The sequence below is a fragment of the Lissotriton helveticus genome, chromosome 2_1 (genome assembly GCF_964261635.1).
Source record: "Lissotriton helveticus chromosome 2_1, aLisHel1.1, whole genome shotgun sequence".
NCBI classification, from domain to species: Eukaryota; Metazoa; Chordata; class Amphibia; order Caudata; family Salamandridae; genus Lissotriton; species Lissotriton helveticus.
In genome coordinates this window covers 1,258,078,220-1,258,093,346 of record NC_136059.1, presented here as the reverse complement: position 1 = coordinate 1,258,093,346, position 15,127 = coordinate 1,258,078,220, and the positions used below count along the sequence as shown (strand labels likewise).

General features: G+C 42.0%; 1 long non-coding RNA gene across 1 annotated transcript in view; it reads left to right on the top strand.

Moving 5' to 3' along the window:
* LOC144818617 (uncharacterized) overlaps positions 1-13,244 on the top strand; it is a 106,003-nt gene extending 92,759 nt beyond the window's left edge. Inside the window, exon 4 of the long non-coding RNA XR_013607144.1 lies at positions 12,415-13,244. This is a non-coding gene — a long non-coding RNA (uncharacterized LOC144818617). The remainder of the gene's footprint in view (positions 1-12,414) is intronic.
* Positions 13,245-15,127: the final 1,883 nt, after the last annotated feature.

The window sequence follows — 15,127 nt, the reverse complement described above, 5'->3', positions numbered from 1 at the left end:
TTATCTCCTTGCCCTGACTAGAAGCAAGGGTCCCTATTTGGACAGTGGTACCTACCTCTGTCAACTAGAGACCCCCAGATCTAACAGTAACGATTTTACCAGGGAGTTCTGCAACTACAGGCTCAGGTTTAGCACCACCAACTTGTCGACCATCTGCAGCAGAAATATTAGCCCAGGTATCACCTAACTCCTGCGCATGATCTGTGTGACGAATCAAACCCCATAAAGGCTGTGGAACAACATTTCTAAACAACATGTCGATATCTGCCAAATTCATAATACATGAGTCTGCAGTCTGTGATAATTCCTTGTAATATCCAGCAGGGTTTTTACGGGGATCAGGCAAAGTCTGCTTAAGGGCCGAAACTTCAGCTCGCTTCCAAGGAACATGGACAAAAACACGCTGAAAATGTGCCGGTATAGCATCGATATTATTAGCGACATCAGCTGCAACTTCTTCCTTCCATACCGGAGGAACTTCTCTCATGGGGTACTGTCTCGCTTTCCTCCTAACAGAGGGATCAGGCTCAAACAATGACCGAGAAACACCTTCACTCCTAAACGACAACAATGTCGCAACTGCTTTCTTAACATCGGAACCCACAATTGTGCTCTTTGCAAACTCGAACCGCATACGACATAACTCAGGCGGATTGGGCTCCAAATCATTTTCCTCTAAATCCTCACAAAGAAAAGTACACATTTTCTCAAAAACATATCTCTGCTTTGGTGCTTCCCGCTGATGGAAGACATCCATAACAGAATCTAGCTCATATCTTGTGGGGTCTGTAACCCATTTGTGTGCCAAATAATTCAATGTTTCCCGCTCTCTAGAGTCGGGCATTTGACTACGCAACTGTTTGTGTGTTGAAGCAGGGGTCAGGCTTGCTGCCCCAAAAAGAGGATACAGAAGACTAGCAACTGTATCAGTCATTCTCTGCCGAACAGAAGGAGAAGTCGACGAAAGAACAGGAGTAAAAGCAGAGTGAGGCAAGGCAGATGCAGATGCAGATGCAGACGCAGTAACAATAGGAATATCAGAAGAGGTAGTCGGTGTAATAGGCAAAGTCGTAAGGAGTACAGGGTGAGCAGGTAGCAAAGTCAGCGGCCCTTGAGGAGGCTGAACCGTAGCAGTAGGAGCCAACTGAAGAGGAGCTGGCGGTTGTGGAAGAACCTGGGGCACAACAACCGCAGGTTGCACAACTAAAGGTTGCGGAGGTGCAGTAGCACTCTGCGCATAGGGGGGTGGCGAATTCAATAAATTAGACATTAAAGGATCTTTCTCAAGTTCTTTTGCTGCATCTTGCTGGAGAGGTGACAAAACTGGATAGCATTTATAGATCGCCATTTTACGTTGCCTGTGCAACTGTTCACTCGCTTGTTCTTCCTCATCATCTTTATATTGCATAGCAGCTTGCATTATCGAAATACCCTTTTCTCTTTTATTCTTTTTAGCTAATTTAAATTCTTTCTGTTAGGCTTCCTTTCGCCATAGGCGGAAAGAGTCAAACATCGCCGGCCGGGCTTTCTTCTTAAAAAGTCTAACCTCTAGATTATCTAATATCTCTGTGTCAAAACTACCATATTGGGGCCATTTTAAAACACCATCCTTTCTGGTGTATCGAATCCATACTTCATTATATGTGATTGGACCTACGCCATGTTTCACATAGAGCTCATAGGTTGGAGTTCCAATCGGAGGAACCGGACACGAGTCCTCCAATCGGGAATCCCTATTACAACCAAGACAAAATAAGTTTCCAAGTCTGCTAAGACCAGGCATCTTCGCTCTCTAGTCTAGCTTCAAACTTCAAAGGATTATCGAAATACGATAGTCTCGTGAATACACGAGTCCCTCGGCTTTGGTACTTGCAAGTTCCAAATCAAAGATCCCAAGTGGATACCCAAACTAAGAACCAAACTAAGGACTGGGAGACGCTCCACTTATACTTAACTGAGGTATCGATGACGTCACCAGAAGACTCGTCTTTCGTTTCGCTCTACCAATCATCAAGGGTCCAAAACAGGGTGATAGTCAGGGCAGCTGTCCTTCGTAGCCGTCGGGAAGCGGGGAACCTCGCAGTAAAGACTTTCGGACCACGTCGACATGCAGGGGTCGATGAAGTGGCGGCCTTCCTCCAGAATTTTCACACGAAGCTCCTCACGAACCTCTGGCTTGGACCGGTACCGCTAAAATCGCCCCACGTTGGGCGCCAACTGAAGTACTGGGTTTTTCAGAACCCAGCGGTGCCAGGGACACACCCTAAGACTTCGGGTCCTTCCTGTTTCAGACTACAGAAACTCAGAGTCTTCTAGGTGAAGTCAAAGATCGCGTTTATTGGCTGCAACCAAGTAACAGGCGTCCTAGAAGTACAACACGGTGTATATTCTCAGGAGACTGCTCAATCTTACAAAGCCAGCCTTCTCTTTTTATACAAAATATTATGCTTCAGGCAAACATTCCTTATTTTACAGTTGACCATTCACATATTTTCAATACAAAGAAAAAGCAGAGTCATGATGACAAGCCCATATTTCAGTTTGTTCAGCCCACAATCAATTACCCGGCAAGGCCTAGTATTTTTCATCAGATATCGACGAAACCCCAATAAAAACAGGTGCCTCCTCCTCGTAAAGCAAGTCATAAAGAAAGAAACAGAGGCAGGTGTGTGTAAGATTAGGAAGGGTTTGTGTGCGATGAAGGGTTTATTGCATGTTGTGCCTTGATACTATCTCGACCGGCCACTGGGAGAGAAACTGACCGAACAGGTTTTGACCTTGGGCAGTGGAGTCAGCTTACCCAGGTCGTGAAGGAGTCAGCGAAGGTGTACGTGTCCTTCAGACTCGGTAAATGGCCTTAGTCACCGGCCTATGTGAGGGCAACCACAAAATGGCTGCTATTCACAAAATGGAACCCGAGGGTTCTGGGCGAAAACTCAGAATACAGGGTGATTTCGTCACTCGAATATGACGAAAATGCTTGTGCATAGTCCACTAGTCATTCTCGGCCTGCTGATATCAAATTCGTCATGATACGAATATGTTTATGACACAGGTCCAAAATTTTCTGTACCACAGTGCCCCTGATCATCATGTGACGTAACTGATCACAAAAAGAGTCAGAGCTTCTTTGGCATGTCATTATTGCATCAAAACATTTCTGCAGCATGGGGGGCACATGGTACTGTCAGCATATCCTGCCAGGGCTAAAGTGTTTGTTTCTTCCAGAATATCAGAGATTTACAGCCTGGGATAAACTTCATTTTGAAAGTTTTTCGGACATTCAAACGTAACAAAGTCCTCATTGGGTACTTAAGCTTTCTGCCCAATATTTCAGGGGTTTAAACTGACCCTGTGAGACGGTGTTGGAGGCTCTCATAGATGTCAATATCCAATTAAGAAAGTAAGGCACAATATCTTGTGTCAGGACCTAGTACAACAAAATACCCCTTTTACGTTAATTCTTACAGAACCTAGTACTGGATATAGATGTCAAAAATCTGGTCCAGTGTGTCTGCCTGGGGCCAAGGCTCCTGGACTCACTCACCTTAAAAGTCAGAAGAACACCTGTCGCCATTGTTTTGGCTGAAGATTCAGGACCTCCAGTCAGCGAAGCCATATATGATCTCATGATCACTGGAAGCTGACATGTCTGTGGGTGACTGGACCCTGGCAGGCACGAGTCTTTGATGCATGTTCAAAGCTGGTTGCATGTGCAGTAGATGAAGTTACCAATTCATCTCCAGTGTGCTGACGCATACTGAGGTGCATTGTGAACAATTTACAGTTAGTAGCTGGAGGAGATGGTACCCCCTCAGATTAATCACGGAAGCAGCGGTGTAGACAGCGGCTTCACTTGAGATCTCCCAGCAGTCTACTGGATCCTGGCCTCAACTTTTCTGAGAGCATGTCCACAGGACGTTTCTCTGTCATCTCTGGCTGGCACACAGTGGGTGTTCTAGTCCTGGTAACTCCACGTCACTGATGTCTTCCAGCCTCTAAGTGTAAAAGAAGATGGGGTGAAAAATGACAGAATACGATCTATAAATATTACTTTACATGCCTCCTCAGATTCAAAAATCACATTAATGAAAGGTCAAATGTATGTACCTTTATGTTAGCTCTCTTGATGTATCAGTGGGGCTGTTTGAGGGTTCAAAGGATTGGAAGAAGTGAAAGAGATTCTTATGTGCACATTCCTCTAGGATTTTTTAAACTCAAAACGCAGGTTCCAAGACATCCATTAACACAATTGAAATGAAATTTTGGTTCACTATGAACACTCAATTCAAGCTGCCATGTTGAAAAAAGCAGTCCAGTATCCAAAGTGAATCTGTGCTCGTCAGCCTACCAAATCGTAAAATCCTGATATGTTCTTTCAGATTACCACAATGAATATCCATGAGGTGAATTTTCATATAATGGATTTCAGTAGAGTACGTTTGTTGGTCATTCTGACTAGCTGGGCTTTAAACTCCTATGAGTGGATGAGCCAAGTCATAATCGAAATCCCCTTCCAACACTACCAGTTGAGCTTGTGTTTACATTTTCGGAGGTCACATGATGGAAAAGCCCACCTTTGAAAAAGCAGCCATTTGGTGAGTATCTCCTTCACTAATCTTCAGAAAAAAATATGAAATTTGTTTCTGGGAATGTCTGGTAGAGAAATGGGGTATTTTATTTTAAATGCATTCAATGCGATTCTTTTCAGTTCTGTCCCTCTTCTCTTGGAGATTTTTTGAATGTTACCACGAGATACTGACCTCAGAGGACCACTCATTTTTTATCCTGGGGACATGCATGTTGGTGGCGTGGCATGTCTGTTCGGAGGATTCACATGTACCATTTTTTCCTTCGCTAGGATATGTGAGAATCAGGTCGGCACTCCGATCCTGAGCCTGAGAATTGTCAGAATGTCCTTTCACACGCACATATGAGGGCTGTTAGCGCGCTGGAAATTGGAATATTATTAGAGTATCTTGCCCCTTACTTGTGTACAAGAGAAAACTGAAGTTGGCAAACATTTAAGGACCTCATTTAAAGATAGGTGTTCCAGTAACCCAGATCAACGTTGTGGTGGAGGGTCCACCGCTGCCACACCAGCAGCGACCGGTCCGCTAATGAAAATGAAAACATCTCCTCCCTTGTTGTGGACAGTGTTCACCTGAAATCGCTCCTCAAACAGGAGCTGCTTCTGGGGTAAAATGATGCAAGGCAGCCAATCGTCACTTATTTTATTTCTGGGAATAAAATAAAATAGGTGTCCATTTCCAAGTATGATATAACTAATATCGCTCACATGCTGGGAGGTTTCTCCTTAACGGCTACATTGAAAGAGGTTCTTGTCAGGGACCACCATAGTTCATATGGTAATTATATACAGAAAATATGCTGGTGGAAATGGTATTGGAGGGGTACTTAATTGGGGGACCCATCTGTTGGCATGTCCAGTGGCACAAACAAGGTTGGACTGGGACAGAAAGTAGGCCAGGTGCCAAAATAAAAGTGGGCCCATTAGCAAATCAGATAACTAAAAAAATGGCCCATATTTATAAATCGGGGCACTTTTGAACTTGTAAAGACACAGTATATATAGGCTTTTGCAACATATGGGAGACTGCAAACAGTTGTGCTTGCTGAAGGGAATGTGTGTGGTAATACCAGGGTAAATATACTTTAGTGCTTGCTTAAATCCTGGTTTAATCCCCCTTAGGGCACTCTCTTAGTATCCATATAGGTTCAAATACGGTAATACCAGGGTAATCAACAGTAAACACCAACCCACCAGACCAGAAACCAGGCCCACAAAGAGCCAAAACAAAAACAGCCCAAACATTGACCTGTCTGACCAGCCTTTCTGGCATTGCCTGATTATCTCATAAGCCAGTCTGAACCTGGGCATAAGGAGTGCACAGAGAATGTCTCTGATGGCAAAGACGGCAACAGCCCCACCATGGAGAACATTGACTTCCCCACAATCTAAATGAGGTGCGGAGGTGCAGAGTGAGTGTCGGACATTGGCTACTTTTGTGGCAGATGTCCCATTACTGCCCACCCTTAATGTGAAACAGTGGCTAGGAAAAGGAGTATATGTTATAGCTCCAATGATTGACGAGAGACTATGAGCCTCATACAGTGGTGGTAGTGGGTGCATTCCTTAGGATCACTCTTAGACCCTAGCTTCCTCTCCCTGGTGGGAAAAAAAGACTGGCATGGTTGGTAATCTCCCTAGCGTGTGTGTAGCTGCCAGTGGGTCAGTTGCACTGAAGGCACCGATGAATGCCAAGCAGGCACCATTTGTCGCCCACTCCTCATTCTTTTTTTAATCACAAAGGCAAGCTCCCAAAGTGGTAGACCAAAACAGATACCACCCAACCCTCATTGAATTAGCACAAAAGTCGAATTGCGTTTTGGGAAAAGGACAGTCTTCAGACCTTTCCTGAATCTAAAATGAATAACTTCCTTCCTGAGATATTCAGGAAGACAATCTCTTTTTTAACAGCGCCCATTGAAAAAGCACAAACGTCCAAAGAAATACGCTGGGCTCAAGAAATTACTAAAAGTGCGTTATCGCTAGATTTGAGAGGCTGTATTAAAGGATGTAACTCAGAATAACCCTGAGGACATTCTGTCTTATGAATTATATTGTTTAATATGCCAAGCGTAAATATGTTTAAACCATATGTTTTTAACAAGAGGACAATGCAGGGAGGTAAATGAATGTGACGTAATGTCTTCCTTTTAATCCCAATATTATCCTAGCCCCATAGTTTGTATCAACTACATTCTGTTAAATTAAATTAAATTGTTTGGTAGCTCTAATTAGACTGCATTACAATCAACTAACCTAGCAGAAAATAAAGAATAGGAGAATATGCACCTTATGAGAAAAAATTGAAAAGCCCTATCAGTCTCTTTAACATTTCCAAAGGTAACAAGCAGGAATTCACCGCAGACTTAATCTGTTGCACCAAAAAAAGATTGGAGTCTATGTTGACTTCTGAGTTCTTGATGCATTGTGCTGTATTTGGTTTAAGACCATGCAAAACAGGCAAAAATAGCAGATTCAAAAAATAAGTGGATCTCGGTTTTATTGCAATTAAATTTTGAATGGTAGTCATGCATCCGTTTTTCCACCTGAGATTAACAGGTTAAAGAATTGGAAAATTGGAATCAGTAAAAGGTAGATAGGCAATCATGACATGGCCATTAGGTTCTTCATTCTTCCAATTCTTAGTGGTGGGAGCTTTGCACACTATCAGGTCACAGTCCTTTTATCTCAGATGAAAGAATTGGTGCTGGTGGTTACAAGTATTGAGCAGTGCAGAGGGGCCGTGTCCCTGCAGCTGGTTGCTGTAAGGTCCTCATGCAGGTTCAGTGCCACCGCCCACATGGACCTTCAATTACAACAATACTTATGGTTTCTTTAGGAAGTTCCAGGGAGGGACATTTCATATGTAGGATATTGTACAGTAATTTGGGCAGTGACATTGGGAGTCTTTTGAGAATGGGCCAGCATGATACGATTTCACAAAGTAATTCCATATTTGGCCTTTCTTTTTGTCTCTCAGCGGTGGACACAAGATCCCAGCTTATGTGTCTTTCACCCCAGTTACCAGTATTGATGAGCGGAAAGCAGGTCCAAAGGCTTCTGTCTCAGGAATCTTCTCATGGATGAGGTTGCCTGCCTCTGGTATGCAGCCACTTGGTGCATCTTTAGATGTGATGGAGCGGGACTGGAATTGGGTAGGCAATGTCTTGTTTTCTGTGGATCCTAGAACAGATCAACACATGGTTGATCCTGCAGATTGGAGCCTCTTCAGAGGTCCGAGACATACATTGAGAAGCCATATCATTTTTCATATGGTGTACGTCAAGTAGTTTGTCAGCTGATTATTTTAAACTCTCTGCACACTAAATAGGTTACAAAACCATGATGTCTTTAATTGGCACCTTCAAAGTCAAGGCCTGCTTAAGCGCGCTGTATGCATATTCTACCAATCAATTTGATTTTTAGTTGAAAGGATTAGAGAAGTGGAGTTGTGTTCCCTATGTAGCTAGACTTTCTTTTAAACTTTCGTCTAGCACCATGGAAGTTAAAGCCAGCACTTGGACGGACTGAGATGCTCCTACGCCTCTTGTTACTTCAAAGCACAGTAGGTCTGTTATGAGTTGGCGAGCTGTTGCTTGATGCTTCTGCTAAATTCACCTAAATCAAGAACTTGATCAACTGTAGCTAATACTTATTCGTATTGTTTGAGCAGGGAAGTGGACCAACAGTATTAATATACATGACCTTGAAGAAAACCTTTGCTTTATTGAAAGGACTTACTACAGTAGAAGGTTTGATTAATCGGCAGGCTTTACTTTGTAAAACATGTCTGGTAGCTTTAGGCCTATCGTTCATATAGGAACTGCAGTGTCTCTGATATACAAGCTTAAGTGGAAGGCATACCCTCATGGACTGCTTTGGGTGAACATTCTCACTGATTTATTGAAAATATGTTGTTTTCAAATTCCCAGAATTGACACAGTAGGAGTCCTGTCTGTACCCAGCAATAACTGCATTTAGATGAGAACTTTGCAGACTAGGCTTCTTTCTCATGTGTCGCCTTTCTTGCTCCATTTCTGGGCAAATTCTAATAGTAATGGTTGCTACCTGACACATCTAAGCACCCATTGAAGATTAAGATCTCTCGCTGCACTTCTTATAGAGTGAGTACCTTCGATTAGCATTCTAATGAAAGTGAAACATGCACTAATGACAGCTGGCTCTGCAGAGCTGTTATCCAATATCCAAACTGCTGAGCTTTGATTGATTTTCCACTTTGGATCTCCAGTGTTTCATGTCTTCATTGTAACTATGAATACAAAAGGAGGAGTCTGAAAGCACTTGTTTGTGTCTGAATGGTCTGAGCAGTCCTTTTTGTAGGAGGATTGATGCATTAATCTCAGGTATTTGTCCAGTAGAAGCTCCCAGAGCAGGTGTCTCCAACCAATCAATCGCATTCTACCAGTAGCTCACAGAAACCTTCGAGTGCTCCCAGCCTTGAGTTCATTTTTAATTAAGAACTGCAATAAATAAGTGTTGTGTTTCCATATTAAAGTTAAGGAAAGGCTATGTTTATTTTACTTTATTATCAGGCTGTAGATAGCAGAGGCTGATAATGAGCAGTGTTCAGTAAGCCGTATGACCCTTGAGTGTCACAGAGGTTTAGAACTGATTCATGGAGGTATTTAACTCTTAAATAGGAGTTGTTCCCAACTCAGTATTGCAGCATGAGAAAAAATGATATTCTGGATGCTTTTAAATGAGAGAACATTAAAATGAAGCAGACACATAATGATTAAGTTCACTCTTCATTTTAATTTTTGCCCTTTTCAAAGTGTCACTTTTACAAACAGCAGGTATCTTGCTCCCAGTGGCTGGTAGAACCTGTGCCATATTTGTAACTGAAAAATACTGTCATTTTCTTTTAAATGGGAGAAATTTAAAGTGAAGAAAAATGTTTTTATGGTTTGTTGTCTAAATGTTTATCTCTACTTTTAATTATGCCAATTAATTCCTTTTTAAAATGGGGGAAATTTAAAATGCTGAAGAATGTTCCACCAAGTGCAGAAAAATGTTCCTTATTATGAACATTTCTACAGAACAATTTTCTGCACTTTAAATTTCTCCTATTAAAAGGTAGTATGTTTGTGTTGTATATGTAACGGTGCCACATATGAAGAAAGGTATGCCCTGTGCCACCGGTACATACATGACACAGGCTCTCAGTCACCCATACACATATATCGCATTCATTCACACACATGTTCATACATCCCCACAGACCATGCACTCACTGACTCACATGGCAACCCTATCATAGTACCCCTGGACACAGTATTTTGTACAAACAATATTATCGGGCTCCAAGGACCTTAGGTGTAAAGTCAATGAATCTGGGCGAGGGGGTGTCTGGTAATATGTGAGTTAGATGGACTTCAGTAGCTCACGACAATTTTTACTTACCAGAAATAGCTCTCATTAGAGAAAAGGTATGAGACCCATGCCCCGGAGGTATAGTGTGAGTCTGCTAGAGTTTGAAATCTGAACCGTCATACATGCCTTGACCTACTGCACCTGCAGCACAATAGCATTGTCTAGTGCCCACTACTGGTTGTTCAGGAAAGACAGTGTAAAAAACTGTGTGGTATTTGTTTGTAAAATGCAGTCATACTCAAAATGTATTTCCTCTGCCCACTGCTGTCCGAATCGCTGCCTATTGATCCCAATGAAGGTGCAGTTCCCTCTAGTTGGGAACGCTCGCGTCAGTAACACTTTCAATGTGGGGTGTGGCAAAGTCATTTTTATGTTCTTACCTTAAGCATTAGGGTTTGCTTTAAATATGATAGTTTGCACGCCGGTGCAAATTTTATTATTTGGTGCAAAGTGCTATTCTCCCACTGAATACATGTACACTTTATATGCGATGGCGGTTGTTGGTCCCTCGTAGAGAAAGTGTGTGAACTTTGATGTGCTTGGTATCACTTGATTGAATAGGTTGCACCTGCTATCTCTTATCTGTAGGTATGAGACTATTATTATGTCAGCCAGGAGAAATCCTAAAGTGATAGTACTCTCGTCTAACCATTCCTTGCCTGTAAATATGAGAGTCCTTTTGCAATTTGCATAGGTGCTACTCTGCCTGAAAGCATTCCATTAGTTGCAAGTTATTGTTGTGATAATATGTACACAGCGACTATCATTAGACCTATTAGCTCATGCCTGAAAGACAGTAAGGTTAATTAGCGAGGCCCTACACCCCATTTGGTAAAGTGCTATACCCTACTTTAACATATTTTGTAAATCCCTCTGCCAGGGTTGAAAATCACACCACAGAAGGAAGGAATTGAAAAAAGAAAAAAAAACAATATGAAGAGGGGACAAAGGAATGAAGTAAACAAGTAAGAAAAGAATAAAGAAGGGAAAAGGAAATATGTTTTAAAGATGACACAGAGGAAAGAAGGAAAGGAAGAGGTGAGCAAGGAAGAAGGAAATAAAGATAGCAGACAGATTGTAAAAATGGAAGGAGGCAGGAAGAAAGAAAGACGGATGAAGGAAAGGACTGGTAGACAGATGGAAAGAACAAAAGGTGGAGGGAAAGAATCAAGGGAGGATTAGATGGAACAAGATGGGAAGAGGGAGTGTGAGAAGAATAGAAGGGTAGAACACTGTAAGAATGATGAATAAAGGTGTATTAAATGAAAGAAGACAAAAAGATGGGAAAATGGAATAATGGAAAAATACAAACAATGATTGAATAAGTAAAAGGATGGAAATGTGACAGTAAAATTAAAGGAAAATGGTCTAAATAGTAAGAAAGAGAAAAAAGGGATATGGAAAGGAAGCAGACAAGAAAGAAAATAACAGGCGAGAGGGAGAGTAAGTAATAGGGAGCGGGTGGGAGAACGATAAAGTAAGAAACCAGATGCTGAAAAGAAAGATGAAGAAGGAACAAAGAAAGAGAGACAGGAGGAAAGAAAGTCAAAGAAGAAAGAAAGAAGAGGAGAATGAAAGAGAGGCAAAGAAATCGAAATGAAAAATAAAATGAAAGTAAGAGCAAGGTGGTAAAACAAAGAGGCCTACAGATGAGTCAAGATGAGCAAATAAAGTTAGCTCAGCAGAGGAAGAGAAAGGAACAAAATAAGCAGGAAAAAAGGTGATATAGAGGGAAAGATAGAATTAAAATAGAAAAGAACATTGTAGAAAAAGGAGATGATGGGAGAAAGATACAGTAGGAAGTCAAATGATGAAAAGAAAGATAAAGAAAGAGGCAGAAGAAAACAAAGATGGAAGAAATAAAGAAGAGAAAAGGGGAGAGAAAGAAAGAAATGAAAAACAGGATGAAAGCAAGAGCAAACCCAAAGATAAAAACAAGTTATTACAGTACAAATGTTTTCACTCCATGGCACTGCAAGCAGACTCCATGTTGGCCAGCTTTAATGTATTAGGCGCAATTGTACATTTAAGAATGTTTACTGAACCCAATTTCTTAGACAACTTAGCAGCCAGGAGGTACCCCCTGTAAGATAGTAAAGGCAGCCACAAAGAGGGCTACTGTCACCGAAACTTAAAAAACAATCTGACAAATAGGTTTGCATCACTGCTTTTAGCCCAGACTCAAATAAAGGTTTGAAAATATTTAAAAAAACATTGGAATGCCCTATTAATAGGCAGACTTGTTCTGGAACTTTTATTTGTTTAAAAATTTGTCCACATCATCAGAAACCACATTGTGCATGCTGGTGAAAGAAAAAAAAAGAGAGAAAAATTCCACAGTCACTATGTTATGTACCCTACTAATGTGGCAATTGCATACCGTGCTGTTATACTTTCAATCCCAATACTATTTTTCTTTTTTGTTGCAGATTTATGTACCGAACCCCACCCGAAGGTATCAGAGTGCATTACATGAGCACCAGTTTCGTTACACAAGGACACATTCATTTTTGGGTAGGCGCTGAGAGATTAAGTGATTTGCCCAGAATCACAGGAGGCTGAGCTGACACTAAGGCTGGAACCTGGTTCCCCAGTTCCATAGTCGGCAGTTCTGACCATGAGGCCACAACTTCTCCTATTAATCACAACTGTATAAAACAGGACCTTAAGTTACTTTCAAATTGCAACTCAACCCACATGGCTTACAGTACAAGGTGCCCTTATGAGTTGATTTACATGAGCCAAACTGCACAACCTACAAAGCACAAATGAGACAACACAGATGCACGGTCCAGTGTAAGGTCAACTGCACCACAAGTGGCACATTTGTTTGGAAAAGGGACCCGCCAAAGAGGACTTAGACTGGCACATGATCGAGGTGGCTCAAAAACCACTGAGAGGAGGTGACCTGCAAGAAATGATACAAAGACTTGAATATAAGTGCATATACATTGCTGTAACTCAAATGAGACGGACCGAATGTCTCAGAAGAATGGTATAATATTATGGAAAACTGATTTCTGTGGAATCTTCATATAATGATAGAATGCTACAATACCAGCATTTAACCTATTTCTTGGGTACTTCCCCTTCGGAACCTTTTTACGCTAATGTGGTTACACTATATGTTTTCTTCATCTCTATGTTCATTTGTATTGTTCCTTTGTTGATTAGTCTGTACTTGTTAAATGTAAAAATTGTATTCATGTAATAAATTCAGACTGTAATGTAACCAGATTATAATGAACCACTGTGTAGCCTTTACTGTGACGAATGATCATATAAAGAACCCAGGTCATGTTTTATAGGGTGCACATATTCAATTCAGAAGAGCCTCCCCTTTCTCCAGCCCCATCTCCCCTTCGCCTGCCCCCTTCTTCTCATTGTCTAAATTAGACTAGGCACATTTTTATGTCATTTTGGTAATGCAATCCAGTCAGATGTTTCTCCTTGATCTACCCAATCTACTTCATTTAGATATTTGTCTGACACTACCTGCCGGCCATCTTTAGTTGACCTTGTACGCCGGCTTCACCAGTAGCCTTCACACCTGACAGTGACTGTTGCGCTGTGGGCCTGTTCTTCCTCTCTGCAGGAATGAGCTGGTTTTGGGCCATGGATGCATGGCACATGTGTCCCACTTTAGCCATAGGCTTATGCCCTGAGCTAATAGCTTTTCTTTTTTAGTTTCTTCCTGGAACCTTATTGTAATCCCCAAGCATCCCATAATAACAGTCACGAGCCTCAGGCCAGTGCTTGTTTCAAGACAGGGATGCTCATTTTTATTTTTATTTCTGATTGCGGAGCTCACACATATAACTGACAGCATTAACAGGGGCCTAGGTAAGTTATACCTAATATTATATTGCACATGACAAGTTGACTATGAGAACCTTCTAGCTGTGTCTTTCCCTCACATTTTAATTGCCAACAGAAATTATTTTCTCTGTTTGCCACATGAGTGTTAGCCTCCTTTTGCTCACCTTTGGGTTACTTCTTTTGGCAATAACACTAATAGTCCCTATAACCTCCTTTTTATAGATGTCATTATTTTTATAAGAGTAACAGGGCATATTCACAAGGAGCTCTCATGGAATTAACTGCACTTTATCGCAGCAAAAGTCGTGATAAATTTACCCCGCCATTCACAAGCAGGTGCTAACAGCCCACAGCACCATTTTACCCGCGATAGCAGGTGCATAAAACATCGCCACAGAGGACCCCCACAACTATTGCTAATGAGATGCAGAGTAGGAGTTCCCGTGCAAAAAGCAGCGACAACACCACACTTCAACATTCTCAACGACCAGACAGATCGGCGATAAGAACACAAAACATGTGATCAGGGGCCAGATGTAGGTAGCCAAATACCGGTTGGTAACGGCCGTAATTCGGTAATTTCGTCCATTACCGACCGGTATAAATGAAATGAGATGTAGGAGCCTATTATTTACCGAATCGGTAAATATGAGTCGGTATAATTCCGACTCGGTAAATAAGAGTCGGTATAATTCCGACTCGGTAAATAAGAGTCGGTATTCTTACCGAGGCGGAATTTACCGAATTCATATTTAACGAATTCTTATTTTTTGATTCGGTAAATAAGAAACGGTAAAAAATGGCCATGGAGATGTAGGAAAGCCAAAAAATACCGAATAAATGGAAATTCGGTATTTATGAGTCGGTATTTACCATGGATTGAATGCAGGTGGTAATCAGATGAAGGCCATAAAAAGAGTCCCAAAATGCAACTGTGGAACCATAATGGCGGCTTTCTACGTCATTGCAAGGCGGCAAAGACTACAGGCAGCAGAAGAGAGTTAATGGCAAAGGGAGGAACAAGTGTACAGGCAGAGGATAACACTGTTCCAACTGACAGAGCCTGAAATACTCCAGAGGTACAGGCTACATCCCCAAACCATCCAGGACTTGATCAGGGACCTACACCCACTCCTGGAGCACCCAACACCCAGGGCCCACGCCATCCCACCCCATGTGCAGGTGCTGTGTAGCTTACACCTGCTTGCCTCCGGGAGATACCAGAGCGTGATAGCTGCAGTGGTTGGTGTGTCCCAGAGCTGCCTGTCCCGCTTCTTCAGGAGGTTCCTTGACGCCATGATGCAGAGGATGGAGCATTACATT